Here is a 16,554-nt window from a genome sequence, read left to right as displayed (position 1 = left end):
TCTTTCCCACCCTTGTATGTGGTTCCCCCACTCTCCGCCCACCACACCTAACAGAAAATGCTTACGGCACATCCAGGCTGGCTGGCTTATCATCAGCCACCAGTCCCAGAAGCATAGATTGAGCTATCTGGTTTTGGTCCCTGGTCTTCATCCTTGGCTACTTTATGAACTTGTTCCTCTGGACCCAGAACTTTTGGCAATGATGAAGAAGAGCAGAAGTTTTTATCTTCCCAAACTAAGCTGATTCACTTGCTAAAATGGATCCTTCTTATGCTATATTCCTTTGACTCAGACCTCACACATCCTGAGGGCAGGGTCAGGCACAAACTGAGGACAGAGCTTTGCAGCTTCTGGAGCTTCATACGAAGCCTGAGGATCAGCTTGCAAGAAGGAGAAGGGGGCGTTTAACCAAAGCAGGCCTCGTGAAGGCCTCTCAACCACTCAGGTGTACTGACTTCCATCCACTCTTGTTCTGCTCTTAAACAGTGAATTTCTATTCCACTTATTTGATTATCTAGCAGGTAGTTAGGACTATGAGCTCTCACAATCAGGTTGGCCACGGATTCATCATTGCTGGTGGAAGCTCAGTGATAGGTACAGAGGAGTTCACCATATGATTTTTTTCTATTTTTGTATATGTTTGGAAATGTTCTATAATTTAAAAGATTAAAAAACAATCCATGGATTCCAGAGTGAGAGAGTCTTGAGCTAAAATTCCAGCACAACTGTTTTCTTACTGTGTTACCTAGGGCCAAAGATTTAAATTTTCTGAGCCTCTGTTTTCTTATCAATAAAGTCGAGATAATATCTATCTCAAAGTATTGTCGTGAAAATTAAATGCAATGGTGAAACAAGCTATGCACGGCAACTGGCCCGTAATTGCTTGATAAATAACAACTATCATTCTCGCTGTTATTATTGTTATCTGTCTAGTTAGCACCATTTCGTGACTTCCTTACAGCAGGTTCTGTAACTTACTCAGCTTCATATTCATTCCATCTAGGTTCCATTTCAAGCTCATATAACAAGAATAACAAATATTTATTGAGTTCTTTCGAGGTGCCAGGCACTTTCTAAGAGCCAGAGAAAGAGCAGTAATAAAGCAGACAGAAAATAGAATCCCTGCCCTTGTCAAGCCTGTGTTTTGGTTGCCAAAGACAAACAATAGACAAAAAAATAATAATAATTAATGAGTTGTATTTGTTGTTAGAAGGTGGTAAGTTCAATGGAAAAAAATATATATAGCAAAGAAGATTAGAGCCCTGGAGAAGGGTTGTAGGATTAATTAAATGGGGTAATCAGGGTAGACCTCAAGGAAGAGGTGACATTTAAGCAAAGACTAGAAAACGAAGGTGCGAGGATGAGCCATGTAGATAACTAGAGAATTTCCATACAGTGAAAAATCAATACAGTTTTTCAAGTAACTGCCCCATGATACTCTTTGATATCTATTCCACTCTTATGTTACTTCAGCTTTTGAGGTATGTGTGTTTTTTTCCCACGGCAGGCTTCTTGAGAACTTAGACAACATTACACTTGACATTTTTGTTCATTCACAGAGCTCCCTACTCAGTAATATGCGTAGGTTAAAAACTCAGTAATTGTTTATAGAAAATAAGCCCACACCTATCTTTCCTGAGAGTTTTTTTTTTTTAAGCAGAAACTGCAGTGTATAGGTTTATAGTAAAACTCACCCTATCCACCCATACCTTTGTAAAACACTCATATTTTCTAAGTTTCATTCACTTGATATTTTCAAGTTAACTCAAGACAAGGTACGCAGTAATAGTAGAGAAATCGGTAGTTCAGGAGGATTCTTGGAGAGGTAAAGAAGGCCGGGATACAGGAAGATGAGGGAGAGACACATTTAATGTCTTCAATGCAGGCCTAATGATGTCAAAATATTTTAAAGATCTTAATGCAATTAAGACTTGTGATTATACATTGTATGATCTTAATTGAAAGCAATAGTTTCCGTTAGACTTGATTCTGAAAACCCAAATGACCAAGGAAGTAAGATTTGATTCTGAAAACCCAAGGACCATGTTACTAAAGGAAGCTGAATAAAAAGGTACTTGGGATTTTCTTTCTTTTTTTTTCTGGAGACACAATCTCACTCTGTCACCCAGGCTGGAGTGCAGTGGCCGGATCTCAGCTTATTGCAACTTCCACCTCCCAGGTTCAAGCGATTCTCCTGCCTCAGCCTCCTGGAATTTTCTTATGATGCAGTTTATAAGATTTTCTGCCATGGAGTCATTTGATGGGTGAGACTTATTTGTTAACAAGGTCCACTTGGTAACTGGTACCTTCAGTAACCAAACTTCCCAGAATAGGATTCAGGATGGCCCTGCCTCTGGCCAAGCCTTGTCCATAGTGAATGTTGTAGAGAGGTGACAGAATGAATCATTTGATCACTGTCACTCTCTTCCAGAAAAGGGCCATAGCCAACAATGGTAAATTACCTGTAGGCTTGTTATAGATCCAAACAATCAGAGTTACTAATCTGTTCTGAACATAGACTAAACCCTGTCTAGAGCTAAGACATCTTTTGATCTTTTACCTCCAGCAATACAAATACTTCTCAACTTGGGAACTAGGTAACATTGATTATTACTTTAAACAGAGGCCTCTACATTGAGATGTTTTGTCCTCATAGAGCCTGATGGAGTAACACGTTGTGCAGCTGCCACTCTCCAGAGAGACTGTCACTAAAGCAGGTTGTCTATCTCCTCTCTTCTAAGGCAATCTCATGAATAAACCATCTTAATGTTAAGTCATGTGCATAAATAATTTAAAATTGGCTTGCAAGCAAAAAGGAAAGGGGAGTATGTGGGACACTGATCACACCATCAGTGTGCCCTCAGCCAAGACTGAGGAGGGTCCATGAAGCTTGGTAACAGGTGGTACATCTGTAAGTTTCAACTGAACAGAAATTCCCTTACATCTCATTGTCCTGCTTTCTGGAACTCAGTTAACAATGGACAAGGCCTGATAAAATTCCAGCTTCCTCAGACTATCCCCATCTTTTCTTTTCTGCTAGGCTGACTCCAGACTAGAATGACGGGCAAGTTGCCTTCAGAAGTAAATATAAATCCCTATCTCCTCATATGGGGGAACCCTCCGTAAATCTCTCCAATCTTTCAGCTGAGAGGCTGCAAAAACTCTATGGGGAGGAACTCTCTCCTCTTGTTTCTGAACCTGTCTCTCTCCTCACTCACTTTTTCTCACTAGGCTGAAGTTATGTGACATTTAAAACATGTCCTTTCAAGACTATTTACCCATCTGTCCCCTAGAGCAGTCCCTATCCCTCAATCTTGCTCTCTTCCACATATATTTCAAGTTTAGCTCTTTCTGCTTATGTCACACTTCTCTGCAATCTCTTTCTCTTGTTCTTTGTCAGCCAGCAAAAATCTCCCTCTTCCCATCTCCGAAACAGCCTACGTACCATCTGTTGAGGTTGGCAGTCTCCCATTCTCTCCTCTCCTTGTTCCTCTGGTGGGAGTAAGTAAAGGGGGAGTTAGATCCCTCTTTGGAGCAGCTATAGGCAAACTGGACCCTTCTGACAGTTCTTCCAAGAATGGACCTTTGTTTCACAGGACAGGAAGTGAGTGTTGGGTCCCAGTCTGTCTGCTTGAATTCAGGCAAAGTGATATGCAATCAGGTATGGTTAAGAAAACAGAATTCAGGGTCAGATTGCCTGGTTTCAGTTCTGGGTTTCATTAGTTGTGTGGTCATGGGTGAGTCATTTTAACAGATCAAAGCCTCTTCATTTAGAGAATGTAGATGGTCTTTGTGTATCTCCCTCATAGGGTTTTGGTGAGGACTAATGAGACAATTTAGGGCTTACACAGTTGCTTGGTCTATAAATGTGAGCCCTTATTATTACATCATCCTGAACCAATGCACAAAGACCGGTATTTCCCTCAATAGTCAAGAGAAATACCCCAATACATTCATATTGCAAAGGGTCCTGGCTGTGTCATCAACTCTCCAGAGAGCATTGTCCCTCCAGGAAAGTATGATGTCTTTATTGGCTTCTCAACCACAGAGGTAGTTTACACACGTAGGATCTCAATGCTAAAAAGCGCTATCTAACTGAGTACGTGGAGATTTGCACATAGAGCATTTCCGAGGCTAAATTTCAGAGGACAGTTCAGTTTTGGTTTGGGAATGCTTTTTAATGACAAGCTCTGTTATCCAGTGCTCTTCCTCTGGGACATCCATTGCTTAATGCATCTCAAGCTAAACTGCATAAGACTCCAGAGAATATGAGAATGAGAACAAACTGCAGTAGCCCTTGGGGAGATAGGACTTAATGGCCTGACACTCCCTTTCTTTTTTCTTTTTTTTTTTTGAGATAGAGTCTCGCCCTGTTGCCCAGGCTGGAATGCAATGGCACGATTTCGGCTCACTGCAGCCTCCACCTCCTGGGTTCAAGTGATTCTCCTGCCTCAGCCTCCTGAGTAGCTGGGACTACGGGCATCATGCCTCGCTAATTTTTTGTATCTTTAATAGAGATGGGATTTCGCAGTGTTGGCCAGGCTGGTCTCGATCTCCTGACCTCTTGATCTACCCGCCTTGGCCTTTCAAAGTGTGAGGATTACAAGGCTGAGCTACTGCACCTGGCCCTGGCAGTCCCTTCCTAAATTTGATTCATTTGATTCATGTGTCTTTCACCTCTAATGTGTGCAGAAGGGACTTAGACTGGAAACCCAATAATGTGCAGTTCTCCAACTACAGATTTTTAAGCTAGAAATGTACAATGAATAGTCCTTACAAAGAGAAGATCTATTTCTGTGTTATATAAAATATGTATTTATTCTTGTGTTTTCTTGAATACATACCTTGATTTAACCTCACATTAAAAATAAAAGAATACAATGAAAGACCATATTTCTTTCAAATAGGTTTAGAAGTGGCATCAATCAATTGGAATAATGAAAATAATGGGAAACATCTTAAGTGTGGGATTCATGTTCACAGTAGAGCGATTATTCCAATAATTGCTCTGCTATGAGCACATAATAGGGGTCTCCTGTAAACCTAATTTCCTCTCATTACTTCTCATCTTCAGTGGTGAATCTTCATCAGTCTCCTAAAATTAAGAGCTAAGTTCTGATTTGCGAATCTCCTTTAACAAGAAAAAGGTTGACATTTTGCAGTAGAGATAAGATACCCGGGTTTTTTAGTTGACGGCCCACTGCATGTCGCATCATGTCTCTCAGTGTACCAGGGCATGCCGACTTCTGCTGTAGATGAATGGGCCTGGGAATCATCAAAGGATTAGTCTAAGAGGGAAATGATTTACAGAAATATAGGTGTGAGATTAGAGAGACCACCGTGAAAGCTGTTTGGTCTCCAACTCAGGCTAACTTATTTTTTTCCCTTCCCACTGCCTGGATCTGTACATATATGTTGGTTTGTGGAGAGGAAATGAGCCCATCCTGGCTTGAGTTTTATTAAGAATATCACTCATCTCCCTGGTACAGCTGAGTTTCAACTTTTATTACTACCAATGACCAATGGCCAGACCTTAAGCTCAATTTTGGATTATTTACAGTGGTGAGTGAGAACCTGAAGAAATGTAACTCACAAAACACTTAAAACTTACTTTACCCAACCCTTTCTACAAATATCTCATTAGAGCAATGAACGAAGGCAAAATAGATTAGGTTTTATCCTGCTCTGCCAATACGCTGAAATGAATACACAGTCAGATAGTTGAAAACTGTTGGCCAGTAAAGAAGCCAATATCTCAAATAACTAAAACACAGACTAGATTTAGGAGTGATCTAACCTTGAGTAGCACAAGAATAAGTACAATTTGACTGAGGTAGGAGCCAGCCTGCAAGGCGTGTGTGGTGAATCCATTACATTGAACATAAGGACCCCACAATAGCAAACCACTCCCCATGTGGGGTGAAGGAACCACAGAGAAGTAAACCCACCTTGGCCGTAAAGCATAAACTGCTTATGGATCCAGTCTTGTGTCCACAGGCAGTGTGGTAAAAACTGGGGCTGTTTCTTCTCCCTTTCTATCTGTTTTAATGATGAAGATCTCATTACAAACCATTTGGTTCACCTACCCTACAGTCTAAGCCATGAGCATGTGATGATGAAAGGAAGACTGCAAAGCTCCCAATAGCACTGTCATGTTTCCAAACAGTTTTGATCAGCAATAATAAATGCCTGTATCTGAGCAATTGCAAGCTATTTCTTAGGCTGTGAGGGGGAGGGACTAGAGAGACAATTAGACAAAAATCATCTGTGTTATCTTATTGAAAGCAAATGTCTGCCTTATGTTAACGGCATTTATAGGATCCAAAGAGGTAATACTAATGGAATTATAGGGGATGTGGCCAGAAATGCCCAACAGACATCTGTGGTAATTCAATTAGGAGAACCTTCAGGAACCATATAATTGCACGAAATGTTTAGTTTCCCCCTCATTGAGTGATTTTACAAAATTTGTATCTGTCTCTCTTAGCATGGAGAAGGAAATAAAAGAGTGCCGTTTCTTGAACCTGAGCCATGCCACTAAAGCATTCCTCAGGTAGAATTTAACAGAGAAAACCCTGCTATGTCCAGCACGTGCCCACACTGCAGGCTGAGGTCTTTACAGCAGGCATTGGGACATTTGTAGAATTGTATGGTTCTGTGCTTGTCTTTCCCATCACATTGTGAAACTGTGTTTAAAAACGCTGTTAGGTGAGGTGCAGTAGCTCACACCTGTAATTCCAGCACTTTGGGAGGCCAAGGTGGGTGGATCATGAGGTCAGGAGATCAAGACCATCCTGGTCAACATGATGAAACCCTGTCTCTACTGAAAATATAAAAATCAGCTGGGCATGGTGGCAGGTGCCTGTAGTCCCAGCTACTCGGGAGGCTGAGGCAGGAGAATCGTTTGAACCAGGGAGGTGGAGGTTGCAGTGAGCCAAGATTGTGCCACTGCGCTCCAGCCTGGTGACAAAGTGAGACTCCATCTCAAAAAAAAAAAAAAAATGGCTATTGGTGTTGGGAAGAAACCCAGCTATGATCTGTTCCAATCTTCTCATTTTATTCAGGAGGGAGCAAAAGCTTGGGGGAATAACTTGTTTAGGAGGGTGACTTGCTCAAGGTCACTGAACTAGTTCTTGAGAAAAGTGGCAAGTAGCAACTGGAACCCAGTTTCCATTCTTTCCAGTCCATGGCCCTGGACTGTTACATGTTGCAATGGAAATGCTGGTATTAGCGCTAGACAGACACTGACACACAAAGATGCTAATATGTCTCTGAGATGTTTGGCTGTATTTCTTATTGTTTGTACCATGTAGAAAGGAACAAGAGTGAAATTCTGTATCTCCTGTCATTATTCAATAGGAGAGATTATGGGAGGCTTTTTGTTTTCTGTTTTGCTCAATAACATTTTTAAAGCAACTTGTAGGAAAACAAATTTTCTATTTCAACACCTTAAAAATCTTTGTACATGACATGATCTTAGTCCTGGTTCCTTCCACGAACAGCTTATTTCACTCTGCCATTGTTTTGTTATCCATCATCCAAGGATGATAGATAATGTTCTTTCTGCCAAACTAATGTTTCTGAGAACCTGGGTCCAGATGAGGACACTGGGCTGTATCTTAGACTCTGCTTGAAAAGGACATCCGTGTTTTAAATGGACAGGATCACAAAGATGAGAAATGTTTATTTGCCTGGTATCAGGAATGGGAATGAGATGCATTCTTAATTTGCAGGCAAAACCTGGTGTCTAACCATTTAGTGTTGCAAATCTTCTTCTATCCCCTTTTGATTTTAATAAGGCTTCATTTTTTTCCCTCTCTCCTGAACAGCTACCCATGACTAAGAAGATTTAACTCTCTTTCCATACATTTATGGGTGTCTCATACACATTTACATATGGATAGAAAATGTTGGGCTATTCAGTGATAAGACTGTGTGTGTGCCTGTGTGCACATGAGTGTGAAGCATACTTGTCAGGACCTGTGTGCCCAGTAGTCTCTGGTCTCCTTAATTAAGAGGCTCTGCACTCTCTCCAGTGATATTCTATTAGTTGGAAATTTTGGGGATTTTTTTGTTAAGACATCATCTTCCAGGCCTCATACAAAGTAATTTCCACTCATTCATTAATTTTCTCATTGTTTCACCAAGTATTTCTCAATCATCTATTGTGTGGCAAGCAAGATGGCAGGACCCGCAGGTATCAAATTTAAAAACTGACATGATCACCACCCTTAGAAAGCTCACAGCCCTGAGTTTTTTCTAAATAAAGCCCACTCATCTTCACTGTCCCTTTGTTAGTCATTATATTTGGTTCTAAATGACTTTTTATCTAAATGTAAATTATTCTCTCAAAGGACAAATATTTGACACCATTAATTATATTTATAAGAATGTGCTTTGGGTTTGGAGGCACTTCCAAAAATATTGTTGGGTCATTGCCACATCCCTGTAATAAAACAGTGTACCTAAGGGACTTTTGTGATAAGCAAAATTCTCCTTTTGGATGTTTCAGTTCTGGCATATTTTGCAAAGATTGTTACTATTTTATAGCCTAATCTTAGGCTCATATACTCAGGAGCAGACGGAGGCAGACATGCTAAGGACAAAGCATGCATCCAGCATCCTGCCTTTCCTTTTAGGATTTTTTTCTCCCTCTTCTGTGACCGCTCTCAACCTCAAAGCACTGAGTCCTCCTATGTTGTTTCTTGTTTCAACTGAGTTTGAATCTTCAACTGCCACTCACTGGTTTTGTGACTTTAGGCAAGTTATTTAACTCCTCTGGCTCAAGCAAAGGCAAACCAACACCAATGCTCGCAAGCTGGGAGGGAGTCAGTCCCTGAAAAGCAGCTGACAGAGAGCCAAACCAGTCTCGGGATGTCAAGGGGCAAAGCAGAAGTCATTGAGCAGTGGGGACAAAACACACCAAAAGCCATGTGGAAAAAATCGTGTGGGGCCCAAGTCATGGATGAATAGCAGAAATGCCCTGTAGGTAGCATTGTTGAAAACAGAGCAAAAAAACCTGGCAGATGGCATTTTGCTGATTTGTTGCTTCTTTTAAAAGGGTTTGGTGTACTCCCCTCTCTGGGCTGTTGCCTCAAAGCATTTGTAAAGAATAATGATACCTTCTTCCCTGGGTTATTTTAAGATTTTGATGACACACTGAATATGAAAGTGCTTTGAAAACTGTAAAGTGCTCTACAAATGCTAATTTCTCTATTTACCCCTTTTCAAAACTGCTCAAAGCTGGCAATTTATATAGTAGGATAAGAGAAACAAATTCATGGTCAGGACGATGACTGATAATGTCGAATGAAATGTGCTTTTCAACGAATTGCATTTTCCTAGCTCAGTTGGTTCAACCTGTATATACTTTAGACTCATCTAATGAACTTTGATGCTTACCAGTGCTCAGGCAGAGATTCTGCACGGATTGGTTTAAGGAGGGGCCCAGGTAGCCATGTGGCTTAAAAGGTGATTCTAGGCTGGGAGCGGTGGCTCACACCTGTAATCCCAGCACTTTGGGAGGCCAAAGTGGATGGATCACCTGAGGTCAGGAGTTCAAGACCAGCTTGGCCAACATTGTGAAACCCCATCTCTACTAAAAAATACAAAAATTAGCTGGGTATGTTGATGGGCTCCTGTAATCCCAGCTACTCGGGAGGCTGAGGCAGGAGAATCACTTGAACCCAAGAGGCAGAAGTTGCAGTGAGCTGAGATTACTTTAGACTCACCTAATGAACTTTGATGCATTCCATTGCATTCCAGCCTGGGTGACTAGAATGAAACTCCATCTCAAAAAAAAAAGAAAGAAAAGAAAAAGAAATGCAAATTCTTCTCCCCTACCTCAGACCTATTGACTCAAAAGCTCTTTGGGTATGCTGAGAGGGGTGTGGTGGTGGTAAATTGATGAGCTAGGAAGCTGTTGCAATATCCCAGGTTCAAAGCAAAGAAAATGTGAACTAAGGTCATAGAAGTTTGAGTCTAACATACAAATATAAGATGCATTGGGATTAATATGCCTATGGGAAATTTATGTAGAAATGTTCACATATATATTACATCTAAACAGACAAATGGCGAGGTTTGTATGAGTATGGATGGAGAAAGTTGCATGTCTTTAGACATGTATTAAGCTGTTAACATTCCTTCTTCAAAGAAGCGAAAGTGGAGAGGGAAAAAAGAAATAATTACTGTTCCCTTAGGCCCCTGTATTGTTTCACTTACTGCAATGAGCATGCGGTGCCTATTTAATTTTTCAGGAAATTCAACAATGCTTGTACCTGCACACACACATCCAGTTCTGGAGGTCAGGTGTGAGACCTGGGCTTGAGATGTAAAATTGGGAGACATTACTGTATGGATACTAATGAGTCATGTGGGAGTTCAGAACCTTTAGGGAGTCCTCCAAATATGGCAGGCTGGGGTCCACCCTGTTTAAAGGATGGGCAAAGGAAAGCAGATGAGAACAGAACTAGCCAGAGAAGCGATGCTGGAAAATAGTCCATTACCTTGAGGAAGTGGATTCTTCATCCCTCACTGTATCCCTAGTTCTTGACACATAATAAATGCTCACTCAGTCATTCCACAGTTGTTGGATGAAAGAATGCATTTCAGGAAGAGCAGTGACTCCAATGTTACATGCTGCTAGAAAAGTCAGGTTAGCTCTGCAAACACCTTTTAAATTTGGCAATTAGGAGGTTTCTGAGAGCCAAAAGAAAGAAAAGCCACTTTTACCTTTTTCACCTCTCAGTCATTTCTCATATCTGATGTCTCCCTTCCTAATCCTGAAGAGAAATTATACTCACAGATACGTGAACACACACACCATACACATACGCTTCATGTAGACATTGCATTCTATTTTTGTTCCTGAGGTAATATTTTAGATAAGGGGGAAAAAAAGCCACCCTTCAGGATTTTCATTCATTGCAAGCTGGGAGTAGGAGTCGAGGGAGGCAGCTGTAAAGATCTTTGACCTATTTTAAGATATTTCACCTTATTGCCCCCAAATGGTTGCAGTCATAAACGTTTAAACTTGGCAGCATGATAATTCTCTTAGAGAGAGAGGAATTGTAGGCCAAATTTGAGGAAAATCAATGACCTATTTTCAGTAGGGTTGTGGTTTTGGTTTCCAACTTTGGCCACATACACTAGAGCACTTTTGTTTGACTTTTTAAGGACAGCTTTGCCCCACATGAGTCCAGCAGAGAGAGTGATTATCTGATAACATTCGGTCATCAGCTCCTTCTGAGGTCCAAGTCACAGAGATGAAAAGAGAATGGAGAGGCCACTAACCCTCCCCCAAATGTCCCAGGCAGACTGGAATTGAGAACTATTTTAAGGATTCATTCCCATATTTAGTAACTCACAGCATCGGATATAGATTTCCTTTGTATTCAAGTGGAGTCCGTCAGGCTACTGCTGAAGCCCTTTCTTTTCCTTTCTTTAGTGAAGATTCAGAAAAGGCAGCAGCATTTTCAGGGTGAAAAGAACTTCTCAGCATTCTAATTTTAAAATTTTATTTAGGTTGAGAAATTTGAGATTCAAACATGTCCCAAGATTGTTTTGTTGATGTGCAAAAGCAGGACAGGAAAAAAGTAGAAGACTTTAAAAAATGCACTCCATTATAGAATATAACCAACCTCCTTTCTTTTCCTTATTCTTCTCAAGCAACGCATCTGCAGATATTGATGGGTCTATGTGCAAAATATGTAGAGAATCTGACCACTTTTCACCATCTTCACAGCTACGTCCTAGTGTAAGCCACCATCATTTACCTCGTCCATTATTCTGACCTCTGAACTGGTCTCTACTTTCACCCTTGGTATCCTAGAATGTTCTCAGTCTGGGTGCTGTGGGTCACACCTGTAATCCCAGCACTTGGGGAAAATTCTCTTATTAATGGTGGATCACCTCAAGGTGGATCACCTGAGGTCAGGAGTTTAAGGAGACCAGCCTGGCCAACATGGTGAAACCTTGTATCTACTAAAAAGTACAAAATTAGCTGTATGTGGTGGTGCATGCCTGTGATCCCAGCTACCTGGGAGGCTGAGGCAGGAGAATCGCTTGAACCTGGGAGGCAGAGGTCGCAGTGAGCTGAGATTGCACCCTTGCACTCCAGCCTGGGCAACAAGAGCAGAAACTCTGTCTCAAAAAAAAAAAAAAAAAAAAAAAGAATGTATTCTCAACATAGCAGCCAGAATGAGCAGCACAATGTCACACTCAGATGAAAATCTCAAGTCCTTACAGAGTCTTGCAAAATCCGCTCATCACTGCCCATCTGACCCCATTCCTTCTGCTCTCCCACTCCCTGCTCCATCGCCACTCCAGCCTCCTGGCCATGCCTCTAGCAAGTAAAGCAGGCTCCCTCCTCTACTCATTCCTCCCTCAGCTTGGCATACTTTTTTCCTCTAAATGCCCTGTTTGGTTTCTATCTCATTTGTTTTAAGTCTTTGCTCAAATACACCTATTTCTTGAGTACTCCATATAAAGCAGCACACTCTCTCTCCCCTTGCCCTATTTTCTTCTTCTCTCTGGCATTTATGATCACTTAACCCTTTATGCATGTATTTATTTGTGTGTTTACCGTGTAGACACACCTCCTCACCAGAATGTAAGCACCATAAGATTAAAGAAGTAATTGATTACTGCTTAACATGTAGCAATTACTCAATATTTTATGAAAGAAATATGAGATAAAAATAATATTCATAGTGCTTCATTATTTACAAAACAGGTATTGTTATAAGTGAAGTAACTCAGGAATGGAAAACCAAATATCTTATGTTCTCACTTATAAGTGAGAGCTAAGCTATGGGAACGCATAAGGATAATACAATGGACTTCGGGGATTCGGGGGAAGGGTGGGAGTGGGCGAGGAATAAAAGACTACGCATCAGGTACAGTGTACACTGCTCAAGTGACGGGTGCACCAAAATCTCAGATATCACCACTAAAGAACTTATCCATGTAACCAAACACCACCTGTTCCCCTAAAACTATTGAAATTTTTAAAAAAGAAGAAAGAAAATAAAACAGGCATTGAATAAATAAAAAAGGCATTAAATAGAACCACTAAAGAACCTATCCATGTAACCAAATGCCACCTGTTCCCCCCAAACTATTGAAATTTAAAAAAAGAAAAAATAAATAAATAAAACAGCCATTGAATAGAACTGACCATCTAAGAGTTTCAGAGGTCTAAACTGATGACCGCACAGCTATGCCTTTAGTTTATTTTCTTCTAACGTGTCTTTTAATTGGCTTGAACAGGACTCTTCAGGCAATTTCAGCTTCATCTATTGTGTCATAAAGGACTATTTATTTAATAACAGAGAAGGTACACTATTTCTTCGGTTTTCTCTTGAGGCCCTAAAATGAGTCCCTGCCTGTCATTGGAAGTCAAAGATTTTGCCTTGTACTTTTGGTCAGCCTTCATAGCAACAAACAGTTTGCTTACATATAGTTAGTTGCCATTGGAGGCCGAGTCAGAATTGCTTGAAGCCGGGAGGTGGAGGTTGCAGGAAGCTGAGATTGCGCCACTGCACTCCAGCCTGGTACCTAACGAAAGAGCAAGACTCTGTCTTAAAAAAAAAAAAAAGAAAGAAAGAAAAAGAAAAGTTTTTGCTTGAAGAGTAAAATTTGTTGGCTATTTGGTTGGCTGAAATTTGTTTGTCTCAAAGTCTATGTCATGAACAGAGCTCCCCGTCCCCGTGGTTGAATCTCGACTGAGGCTCTGGACTCATACACCTTGATCTCATCATGACCCACTGGGATGAGGCAAGATTCATGCTCTCATATGAATTCATTGGTACAAAGTGGGGTCCAATAAACCATACTCAATTCACTTTTTATTGATTTAAGGAACATTTTTGAGTGCCATGTATGTGTTAATATGAAAGATACTAGGGATAAAATGAACCGAAGCAAGTAATATGCAGCCTTTTTGGAACTTACTGACTAGCAGGGAAACAGACTTTGACCAAACAATGATCCAAACAAATCATAATCGACACATGCTATGAGTAAGAGACGTGATGTTTCAGGAGGCTATCTCAGGAATTTGACCCTGCCAGAGAGATTCAAGGAAGGCATCCTTAAAGCAGTGATGCTGTAGCGTGTTGCCTCAGCATCACTGCTTTAAGGATGCCTTCCTTGAATCTCTCTGGCAGGGTCAAATTCCTGAGATAGCCTCCTAAACATCACGTCTCTCGCCTCAGCCCAAAAACTCCTGAAACTGATAAACAACTTCAGCAAAGTCTCAGGATATAAAATCAATGTGCAAAAATCACAAGCATTCGTCTACACCAATAATAGACTTAAAGAAAGCCAAATCAAGAGCGAACTGCCATTCGCAATTGCTACAAAAAGAATAAAATACCTTGGAATACAACTCACAAGGAACGTAAGGGACCTCTTCAAGGAGAACTACAAACCACTGCTCAACGAAATCAGAGAGGACACAAACAGATGGAGAAACATTCCATGTTCATGGTTAGGAAGAATTAATATCGTGAAAATGGCTATACTGCCCAAAGTAATTTACAGAATCAACGCTATCCCCATCAAGCTACCATTGACTTTCTTCACAGAACTGGAAAAAACCACCATGAACTTCATATGGAACCAAAAGAGAGCCCGCATAGCCAAGTCAATTCTAAGCAAAAAGAACACAGCGGGGGGCATCACACTACCGGATTTCAAACTATACTACAAGGCTACAGTAATCAAAACAGCATGGTACTGGTACCAAAACAGAGATATAGACCAATGGAACAAAACAGAGGCACCGGAGGCAACACAACATACATACAACTATACAATCTTTGATAAACCTGACAAAAACAAGCAATGGGGCAAGGATTCCATGTTTAACAAATGGTGTTGGGAAAACTGGCTAGCCATGTGCAGAAAGCAGAAACTGGACCCCTTCCTGACACCTTACACTAAAATTAACTCCAGATGGATTAAAGACTTAAACATAAGACCTGGCACCATAAAAACCCTAGAAGGAAATCTAGGCAAAACTATCCAGGACATAGGAGTAGGCAAGGACTTCATGAACAAAACACCAAGAGCATTGGCAACAAAAGCCAAAATAGACAAATGGGACCTAATGAAACTCCACAGCTTCTGCACGGCAAAAGAAACAGTCACTAGAGTGGATCGGCAACCAACAGAATGGGAAAAAATGTTCGCAGTCTACCCATCTGACAAAGGGCTGATATCCAGAATTTACAAACAACTCAAGCAGATTTACAGGAAAAAAACAAACAAGCCCATTCAAAAGTGGGCAAAGGATATGAACAGATACTTTACGAAAGAAGACATATATGAGGCCAACAATCATATGAAAAAATGCTCATCGTCACTGGTCATCAGAGAGATGCAAATCAAAACCACATTGAGATACCATCTCACGCCAGTTAGAATGGCGATCATTAAAAAATCTGGAGACAACAGATGCTGGAGAGGATGTGGAGAAAAAGGAACACTTTTACACTGTTGGTGGGAGTGTAAATTAGTTCAACCATTGTGGAAGACAGTGTGGCGATTCCTCAAGGCCTTAGAAATAGAAATTCCATTTGACCCAGCAATCCCATTACTGGGTATATATCCAAAAGACTATAAATCGTTCTACTATAAGGACACATGTACACGAATGTTCATTGCAGCACTGTTTACAATAGCAAAGACCTGGAATCAACCCAAATGCCCATTGATAATAGACTGGATTGGAAAAATGTGGCACATATACACCATGGAATATTATGCAGCAATCAGAAATGATGAGTTCGTGTCGTTTGTAGGGACATGGATGAATCTGGAGAACATCATCCTCAGCAAACTGACACAAGAACAGAAAATGAAACACCGCATATTCTCACTCATAGGTGGGTGATGAAAAATGAGAACACATGGACACAGAAAGGGGAGTACTAAACACTGGGGTCTATTGGGGGGAAAAGGGGAGGGCCAGTGGGAGAGGGAGGTGGGGAGGGATAGCCTGGGGAGAAATGCCAAATGTGGGTGAAGGGGAGAAGAAAAGCAAAGCACACTGCCATGTGTGTACCTACGCAACTGTCTTGCATGCTCTGCTCATGTACCCCAAAACCTATAATCCAATAAAAAATTAAAAAAAAAAAAAAAAAGCAGTGATGCTGGAACTCAGAATTGTGAGCTGAGTAAAAGACAAGTAGAGAGACCCCTCATTGTAGTGCCAATCTTAGGAGCAAGTGCCCTGTGGTTGAAGGCACTAGACTCCTGGCTTTTTAAACCAGAACATTTGGGGATACAGACATTGGTATTTTTTATGGCTTTCCACATAATTCCCGTATCCATCCTGCATTATAAGAACTACAAGAATAGATGTATTATTTTGCCCTTCACTGTGATAGAAACCACTCGAGATTCTGAAGCTGGTTGGGTATATTGAATTTGAGGCCGTTTTGAGACATCTAGTTGAAGTAGTCAGTTAGGTAGAACATAAATCATGTGAGTTCAGGAGAGGGCCTGGGGTGGAGGTGTGACTCTCATATGCTCTGTGGATAACTG

The 16,554-nt window shown here is 41.0% G+C and overlaps 1 protein-coding gene across 6 annotated transcripts in view; it reads left to right on the top strand.

Moving 5' to 3' along the window:
• BRINP2 (BMP/retinoic acid inducible neural specific 2) overlaps nucleotides 1-16,554 on the top strand; it is a 118,172-nt gene that overhangs the window by 23,053 nt on the left and 78,565 nt on the right. The gene's annotated exons all lie outside the window — the stretch shown is intronic.

This window comes from Callithrix jacchus, chromosome 18, assembly GCF_049354715.1.
Source record: "Callithrix jacchus isolate 240 chromosome 18, calJac240_pri, whole genome shotgun sequence".
Lineage (NCBI taxonomy): Eukaryota > Metazoa > Chordata > Mammalia > Primates > Cebidae > Callithrix > Callithrix jacchus.
The sequence above is the reverse complement of the archived record's forward strand: the minus strand, read 5'-3'. Positions and strand labels throughout refer to the sequence as shown.